Raw genomic sequence first — 10,134 nt, 5'->3', positions numbered from 1 at the left:
AATTATAGTTTAGTTCAGTTCTAGGTGTAGTTTTAGGTAACACACTAATCCCATTAAAAATTCCACATTTATTTTCTCCCTTTTATTTACTCGTCTACAAATATGTGATAAGAGCTACTTAAAAATGCTTTATAATCATAAAGTTACCTTAAATACTAAACATCTAATAAACTAATTAAATAATTAAGCTGATTACAATCAAATAAAATAACTAAAAATAATAAAAAAAAAACTCACCTTACGCAGTGCTAAAATTAGCACTCGTTTGCATAAATTTATACAAACATATTGATGACAAAATAAACATAATCCACAGAGCAATAAAATATAACAGCAAATACAAAAACAAAAAAAAAAGAAATAAAATCACACACAAATAACGAAATTTAAATGAAAAGTTTCTAAACTAAAACACAAATATTTATGAAATTTTGTGAAACAAATGTATTTACAAAACTATTTTCGTTTAATTATTTGCAAAATTTCGTTAAAATTTTTATGGTTTGCCACTTGTTTAGGGGTAAAGAAAAACGCGCACTGTAAAGAAAAGAGAAAAACAAATGTTTAGTAAAATTTTGATTTGATTGCAAAATATTTAAATAAAATTATTTAGAATTGTTTACATAATAATGTTTTTGAGTAATTTTCAAATACAAAATTTCAAAATCTTTCTTAAGTTTTTAATTCTTAAAATTTAACGCTTTAAGGGTTGTTAATCTTGATTTTGTTCTCTCAATTAATTTATAATTTCTTAATGCCGCATTTAATTTCTTAATTTAGTTTATCTGTCATTTACATTCAATTTTATTTAATTCTTTTGAAAATTTAATTGCGCTATAAACTGTTTTTTTTTTTCAAGTTTATTTTCTCTTTTTGTTGTAGAAAAAGCACGCGGTATTTATTTGATTTTTGTTGTTGTAGCCAGCACAACTTGTTGATTTTGTTGTCAAAATTTTTTAAAAAAATGTTTTCTGCTGATTTGACGTTTTTGTTTTATTTCAACATTTGTTGCTTGAATTTTGCTTCTACTGCTTCATGTTTTCAATAATAACCCAACAAACATAAATATTAAAAAAACTAAAACTGTAAAATATAATAGAGATTCTTTATATCAGTGCTTTTAAAAACCGTTTAGCCAGATTTTTCTGATAAATAATCCAAATATTATAGTTTCACCTAAAAGTGAAAAGAATTTCACCAAAACTTTTCATTTCACTCAAAGGTCTACTTTTCAGCCAAAAATTTAATTTAAAAAAAAATACATTTCACTCAAAAGTGAAATAACAAGAATTTCATACAAACGATTTTTTGTCGCCTAAAATCATAATTTCACCAAAATATGTACTTTTCACACCTAACATTTGGTTTTCACCCAAAAATCGAAATTTCACCCAAAAGTGAAATCAAAAAAAAATTCACACAAAATGTTTGTTTTTAATCTCATTGACACCTAAAAATCTTAATTTCACCAAAATATTATGATTTCACGAACAATATCTGCATTTCACCTAAAAATCGCAATTTCACCTAAAAGTGAAATAAAAAATTTTCTCACGAAATGTTTGTTTTTTATCCATTTGTCACCTATAGATCTTAATTTCACCAAAAATTATCATATCACGAACAATATTTGTATTTCACCCGAAAATCGCAATTTCACCCAAAAGAGTAATAAATTTTTTTTTTCACAAAATGTTTGTTTTTTATCTCATTGTCACCCAAAAATCTTAATTTCACCAAAATATGTAATTCACACCCAACATTTGCTATTCACCCCAAAAATCGCAATTTCACACAAAAGTGAAATAAAAAAAAAATCACACAAAATAATGGTTTTTCGCGCAAAATTCTTAATTTTAAACAAAAATTTATTTTTTATACAAAAATCCTAATTTCACATAAAAGTGAAATGTATTTCACTTAAAAATCAAAATTTCACCCAAAAGTGAAATAAAAAAAATTTAACACAAAATAATTGTTTTGTGACGCAAAATTCTTACTTTTACAAAAAAAAAAACTACCATTCACTCAAAACTCCTAATTTCACTTAAAAGTGAAATGCATTCCACCAAGAAAAAAATAAATTTCATCCAAAAGTAAAATAAAATATTTCATACAAAATTGGTTTTTGTCACCTTTAAATCTTTATTTCGCCAAAATATTTAATTTTCACCCAAAAATCCTAATTTCACCCAAAAGTAAAATGGAAAAACTTAATTTCACACAAAAATTTACTTTTCATTTAAAAAATATTATTTTATCTGAAAAACTTGATTTCACTAAAAAAAGTCACTTTCTACCATAAATCATAATTTCACCAAAAAGTGAAATGTATTTCACTTAAAAACTTTAATTTCACCAAAAAAAAAACTTCAATTCACTTAAAAGTCTACTTATCATACAAAAAATCCACTTTTTTCGGCCAAAAATTTTTAATTTACCTAAAAATCTTTATTTCACTCAAAAGTGAAATATTCACTTAAAAATTCAAATTTCACCAAAAATCTTTAATTCCCCTAAAAGTCTACATATAATAAACTTTTTGTCCGAAAAATCTTAATTTCACATAAAAATAAAAATTTCACCTTAAATCCCTTATTTCACACAAAAGTGAATTAAAAACTATTTCACATAAAAATCATGTTTTTCACTCGAAAATCTTTATTTCACTTAAAACTTTTTATTTTAGCCAAAAGTGAAAAGTATTTCAACCAAAATTATCATTTTACCTAAAAAAAGCTTAAATTCGCTTAAAAGTGAATTAAAAAAACTTTCACTTAAAGTTTTTTTTAACTCAAAAGTTTTTTATTTCACTTGTCACTCCAAAAAACTTAACTTAACACTTAAAAACCTTTATTTCACCCAAAAAACCACTTTTCGTTTAAAAACCTTCAATTTAACCCAATAAACAACTTTTTTAAAAAAATCTGCATTTCACCTAAAAATCCTAATTTTTTTGACAATTTTTTTCCGCCAAATTCTTTATTTCCCTAAAAAATCTTAATTTCACTTAAAAATCTCCGTTTCAACTAAAAACTTCAAAGAAAACTCTTTACTTTCTCTTCAAAATGTTATTTTTTTTTTGGTGAATTTAAGATTTTAGTCTTAATCTTAAATTCACCCAAAAAAATAGATTTTTTTCACTTTTCATTCAAAAATTTTCATTTCACCAAAAAATTAACATTCACTCTTTAACCCTATTTCACGTTTTTCTTAATCAAACCAATTCACAATTTAAAATATTTCATTTCAAAAATGCATCTTATTTTTTTCAGTGTATCATCAACTACCTTCAAGATCAGAGAAAGATCATATAACTTTGTCAAACAAGAGAGTATCAGAAAGTAAACCTTAAGTAAGAGGGGTAGTTTTGCGGGGAGGAGTGGGTGCTTGTAGTTAAATTCAAATAAATAAAAACAAAAAATATTTCATATTTAAAAACTTCTAATTTTATCAATTTAAAATGTTTACTTTTTTATTAAAGAGAAAGAGAAATAGAGAAATGTTTGTTGTAGTTGTAATGACCTTTCTAAAATGTGATATTAAATGTGGGTGTGTGTGTATATATAACTCTAATACCCTTCGCTATGGGTGGATGACTTTTGTAATAATTACACTAATATGGTTTTTTGAATTTAGCAGCCCCCTACTTCAGCCCTTCCTAAGGGATTTGTATTCTTCTAGCAGAGTGTGTACTGTGGTGAACATATGGTTCCATAGTTGGCCAATTTTTATAAAATTTTAGATATTTTTTATATACAAAGTACTATTTTTTGGTACTTTTTCTTTTATTAACTGTTACTTTTAACATTTCTTTATAATATTGATCCCAGAAATAGGTGGAGTCCAATGTTAATATAACTTAGATTATATTAAAAAGGTCTAATTTTGGTACTTTTTCCCATCTTCAAAAAAGTACTTTTTGAGTTTTTCAGAGTATTGAACTTAAAAACATAAAATTAGAAATGTACAGCCCAGAAATAACTGAAAACCTATAAAACAGGTCCTCTTTTCTCTTAAAAAATCCAAATGAGCGAGATGCCACGCCCCCATTTTAAATCAATAATAAAAGTTGCATATTTTAGAAACTGCATTAGCTAGAGTGTTCAAATTTTTAATGGAGGACTTTCACATTTTTACGAACATAATATGTTAACAAAAAGTCTACCTATAGATATATATTGGGCGTGTCTTCTTCCATATAAAAACAATTTTGAAATTATTATAACTAAGAATATAAATTGACGGAATAGCATTGGGGAACAGAATGGCCATTCATAGATAAAGTGAGCGTGTCACCTTTCTTATAAATAATCGCAAATTTTAAAGATAATTCAATAAAATTTGGTAAATGATATTCTATTGCCCCAGGGACGAAGCCTATTGGAAATGATTAAGATCGGTCCATTATTTCATCTGGCTCCCATACAACAACTATACTCTCGAATAGGGCTTGTAAACATTCTAATCACACTACAGGTCGTAATTTTGAATATAATTCACTGAAATTTGTGGCATATAATGAAATTTTTGGAAAAATTCAATGAAATTTATGGTAATATAGACGAAACCTATTGAAAATAGTTAACATCGGTCCATCATTTCACGTAGTCCCCCTAACAACTGAACCCGCCAAATAGGGCTTTTAAATTCCTAATTATGTTTAATATACTCGTATCGCGACAAAAAAAAAACTGCAAAACCAAGTTCCATACTAGCCTTGATGACCCTGATGAACTTTATAATTATAGGGCTTTATTTGACCCTATAAAAAGCTCCCATCAAAATTTTACTTAAATATCCACAGTTTTATTAAACAATATATGGCTTAAGTATATCTGGGGTAAGGTGCAACTTAAATGCTTTATTATGAAAACTAAATCACATTACACAGGTGTAGGGTATTATATGGTCGCTCATCTCTGAGGTTATTTTTTTTTTAATTTTAAAGAAAGTTTTTATTTTTTTTATTAAACAAAATATTATGTTTTTAATTTCAAGAAATTTTTTAATTTTAAGAAAATTTTAATTTTATGAAAATTTTAATTTTCAAAATTTTTAAAAAAATTTTTTGAAATATTATTTAATTGATTTTTAAATAGTTTTTAAAATTGCGTTAATATTTTTTAAATTTTTATTAATTTAATTAATTTTTATATATTTAGTTATTAATTTATTTTTAATTTTTTCTTAATAATTTTTATTTATTTTTTTAACTTTTCCAAATTTTTAAAAGATTTTTATTTTTGTTTTAAATATTTTGAATAATTTAATAAATTAATTAATAAAAAAATAAGTTTCTTATTTAGTTTTATTTATTTAATAAAAAATATTTCTTTTTTAATTTTCTCAAATTTTTAGTTAATTTTTATTTTTATAATTTTTGTTTTTTAAAAAAATAAATTCATTTAAAATTATTTTGTCAATTTTATATTATTTTTTAAAAATGTATTAAATAATTAATAAATTTAAAATTAATCTTCGTAATTATTTTTATTTTATAATTCTTTTAAATTTAAAATAAATTTATTGTTATTTAAAAAGAATATTTTATATTTTTTTTATAACAATTTTATAAATTTTTCTCTTTTTATAAATTTGTATTATTAAAATGTTTTTTTTTATATATTTTTAAATTTTAATGTTTAAAATAATTTATTATTGGTTTATTTTAAAATATTTTTAATTTTTTATTAAGAATTAAAACATTATTTAATTTAAAATGTTTTTTATTTAATTTTCAACTTCAAATTTAATTAAATAATTAAGAAATATTTTTTATTATAAGTTTTTTATTTATTTTTTAATTTTTAATGTTTTAAATAATTAATTGTTTAATTGTTATTTATTTTTTATTTATTTTATTAAATTTTTTTATAAATTATTTATTTTTTAATGTTTTTTTTATAATTGTTTTCATATTTAATTGATTATTTGAGCAAATTTTAAAATTTTGAATGTTTTTAATTTATAAGGAGTGAGATCGAAAAATTCTTAACATACATATATGTTTATAAAAAAGAAACCACTAAACTTACAGCTTTATTGTTTTTTTATTTGATTCTAATTATTATTACAATTTACAAAAAAAAAAAATATTTTTATAGTTTTAATCACTAGTGATGAAATTTTGAACCCTTTTCGGAAACCCTTCCATTAACGTTTTTATAGTGCTTTTGGACACCTTTTTTGTACTCTTCAATTCTCTTTTAACAAGAGCCCAATATCTCTCCACTGGCCTTAGCTCCGGGCAGTTTGGAGGATTTGCCTCTCTTGGTACAAATACCACATTATTGTTCTTGTACCACTCAAGGGCTTGTTTACCATAGTGACAGGATGCCAAGTCAGGCCAAAAATAAGTGGACACATTATGAAGTCTTATGAATGGAAGCAGCCTTTTTTGTAAACATTCCTTGATGTAAATTTCGGTATTTATAGAGCCCGTTGTAAAAAATGATTAGCTTCTTTTGCCGCAACTGCATATTGCTTGCCATACCAAGAACTTTCTGGGAAATTTTGTCTGCTTTTGGGTCCTAAACTTTTCTTCAACATTCCCTCGAGCATCAGCAACATAAAACTTTTGACCTGGAAGTTGCGAAAATCTGCCAGAACATACGTTTCGTCATCCATTATGCAGCAAGAATATTTTTTTTTATAAAACTTGACTTCAATTTCCGTGCTCTGTTTTTGGCCTCTAAATTTTTTGCAGCGTTCCTGTCAGGAACTTTTTGAGCCTTGTATGTTTTTAAACTTGCATTAGCTTTAACTTATCGTACCAAATAGTCCGAGCACTGAGCTAACCGAGCTGCTTTCCTACCGGATGTGTTGGGAGCTCTTTTGAAAATGCGTTCTATTTTTTTGGCTTTAGAAACATCATGTGGACCATTCCTTCTACCTGAACCAGGTTTTCTATCAACTGACAAGTTCTCCCGGTACTGTTTAATAACATTGGAAACAGTTTGACGGCAGACCTTTGTATGCTTGGCCAACTTTTTGTAAGACCAAGTTGGGTTTAGTTGAAAATATTTAATAATTTCAGTACGCACTTTTTTCTGGTCACTCATTTTAATCAGATTAACAAAAAAATTAATATAATTGACATTACACATAATAACTGACATGTTTTTCAAAGGTAACTTGATCAAAAAAAAAAAAAAAAAAAAAAATCAAATAATACTTTGGTTGAAAAATGTAATGAAAAACGTGTTTTAAGAATTTTTCGATCTCACTCCTTATTTTTCAATTTGTTTTAATTAAATAATTATGTAATTATTTAATATGTATTTATATTTATTTTATAAAATAAATAAAAAATTACTTATTTTTAATTTAAATTGTTTAAATAATTAAGAAATTTCTTAATTAAAAATAGTTTTTTGTTTAACATTAATTTTCTAAATTATGAAATTTTTATATGAAAAATATTTAAATTTATTTTTTAATTTTATTTAATTTAAAAATTAATAAATTATTTATTTTTAAATGTTTTTTTTTTTTGTTTTTTTAACTTAAATTTATTAAATATTGAAGATTTTTTTTGTTTTTTTTATTATTTTTTTATTTGTTTAATTTTTATAACTAATAAATTATTTATTTTTAAACGTTTTTTATTTATTTTTTAACTTAAATTCATTAAATATTTTATTTTATTTAATTTATTTTTTTTTTATTTAAATAGTTTTTTATTAATTTTTTTTATTTGTTTCATTTTAATAATTAATAAATTATATATTTTTGAATGTTTTTTGTTTATTTTTAACTTGAATTCTTTAAATATTTAAGATTTTTTAATTTTTTAATTGTTTTTTTATTTTATTTAATTAAAAAATTAATCAATTATTTATTTTTAAAAGCTTTTCAATTATTATTTAACTTAAATTAATAAAATACTTAAAATTGTTCTCAATTTATTATTTTTTTTATTTTTTGAAAATTTTTAATTTATCTTTATATTTTTTATAATTTAATAATTAATAAATTATTTATTTTTAAACGTTTTTATTTATTTTTTAACTTAAATTCTTAATAATTTAAGATTTTTTTTCATTTAAATTGTTCTTTTTTATTTTTTATTTGTTTTATTTTAATAATTAATAAATTATTTCTGTTTTTATTTATTTTTTAACTTAAATTTTTTAAATATTTAAGATTTTTTTAATTAAAAATGCGTTTTTATTTATTTTTAATTATTAAATTTATGTTTTAATGTTTTCTATTTATTTTTTAACAAAAATTCATTAAATGTTTAAAAATGTTTTCATTTAAAATGTTTTTTTTATTAATTTTTATTTTTTTTTTTTATATATTTTTTATTTATTTTTTTTTAATTTAATAATTAATAAATTAATTTTTTAATGTTTTTGATTTATTTTTTTTAACTTAGTTCCATTAAATAATTAAAAAAAATTTAATTTAAAATGTTTTTTTCATTAATTTTTTATTTGTTTAGTTTATTTTTATCTTTTTTTTTTAATTTTATTTAATTAAATAATTAATTAATTATTTATTTTTAAATGTTTTTTAATTAGTTTTTAACTTTATTTCATTAAATATTTAAAATTTTTTCATTTAAAATGTTTTTTATTTACTTTTTAAATTAATTCTCAAAATAATTAAGAAATTTATTAATTTAAAATAATTTTTATTTATTTATAATGATTTAAAGAAAATAAAATTTATTTTTATTTATTTATTTATTTATTTATTTATTTATTTATTTATTTATTTATTTATTCATTCATTTATTTATTTATTATTTTTTTATTTTTTTTTTAATTATTTTATTATTATTTTTTAAATATATTTTAACAATTGTTTTATATTTTTTTTTATTATTATTTTATTTTTAGCGGTTTTTTTATAGAAAACAATTTGTTTTTTTTTTAATGCACTGAGAAAAATATTTATTTTTTTTTTATAGATCAAAAGAGTAAAATAGCAAAAACAAACACACAAAGTCTTAAAGTAAAAAAAGGGAGAATTGGGGTTGTTGTTGTTTTTTTCTTTATCATTTAATTTTTTTTATACGTTTTACGGCAATAACCTGATGTGTTTCGTTTCGTTTCATTTTGTTTTATTTTTTTCGTGTTTAGTTTCTTGTAGTTGTTGTTGTTGTTATTTTGTATATTTAACGTCGCCAAAGTTGTTGGTTTTGTTATTGTTGTTGGGGAAAAGAATGCCATATATTTTGTTGTTGTCGTTGAATTATTATTATTTTTTTTTTCTACTTTAAACATCATACTGTGTGTATAAAAAAAATAAAAGATCTTGTTTGAAAATTTTACTCTCACGCTCTTTGTTAACTCTCTCTAATAGCTCTCTTGTGGATTTTTTTTTTGAAGAGAGAATAAAACACTAGTGTATTTATTGAACATTAATTAAATTTGTTTAATTGTATGGGTTTTTTTGTAAAATTTACAAAATAAAAATTTTTTTAAAAAAATATTTTTTTTATAAAAACTAAATAATTAAAAAGATTTCTTTTAATCACCTTTTATATTTTAACAGCTTAATAATCAACGCATTTTAGTCAAAATCACTCTCGTTGTGGTATTTCATGGAAAATAATTTTTTTCTCTCTTTTTTTATAAATTCAATACATTTTTTTTTAATTTTTATATAAACTTTTAGTACGAGTTGTTGTAATTATTTATTTTTATATAAAAAAAACTAATTTAAACAATTTTAAGTTTTTCTTTTCAATTTTTTTCTAAATCTTTTCAATTTATTACTTAAAACAAAACTTTTAGAAAAGTATTTTTTTTTGTAATTTTCTCTTTTATTAAAAAAAAAAAATTTAAAAATCTTAAAAAAATCTTTTCAAAATAAAACTTTTTAATATTTTTCAACCGCTTCGCTCAGCACCGTAAACTAAACTGAACTAAACTGCTAGGTACCAGCAACATTTGTTTTTTCCTCGCACACACAAAAATTCCATCAGAGATTCATTCCAACAATGTTTTTGGTGTTGTTTTTTTTCATTCTTTCTTTCGTTATTTTATTTTGTACACTTTGCAATCTGTATCTCTGTGTGTATCTTAAAGATACTCGCGGGTTCGTTTTTTTATTGTGGTATGAGTAAAAATGTTGAATTTTTCTTTACAAGTTGCTGTCGTTACGTTCCGTTCACTGTCG

At 21.5% G+C, this 10,134-nt stretch overlaps 1 long non-coding RNA gene across 1 annotated transcript; it reads right to left on the bottom strand.

Moving 5' to 3' along the window:
* Positions 1 to 237: 237 nt before the first annotated feature.
* Positions 238 to 9,685, bottom strand: LOC124418490. Its single transcript, XR_006940032.1, has 2 exons — positions 9,491 to 9,685; positions 238 to 537 (listed from the first exon to the last, which is right to left on the bottom strand). It is a non-coding gene; the product is annotated as an uncharacterized LOC124418490 (long non-coding RNA).
* Between the last annotated feature and the right edge of the window lie 449 nt (positions 9,686 to 10,134).

This window comes from Lucilia cuprina, chromosome 2 (genome assembly GCF_022045245.1).
Source record: "Lucilia cuprina isolate Lc7/37 chromosome 2, ASM2204524v1, whole genome shotgun sequence".
Taxonomy (NCBI): domain Eukaryota; kingdom Metazoa; phylum Arthropoda; class Insecta; order Diptera; family Calliphoridae; genus Lucilia; species Lucilia cuprina.
This window is presented reverse-complemented; position numbering and strand designations above follow the sequence as displayed.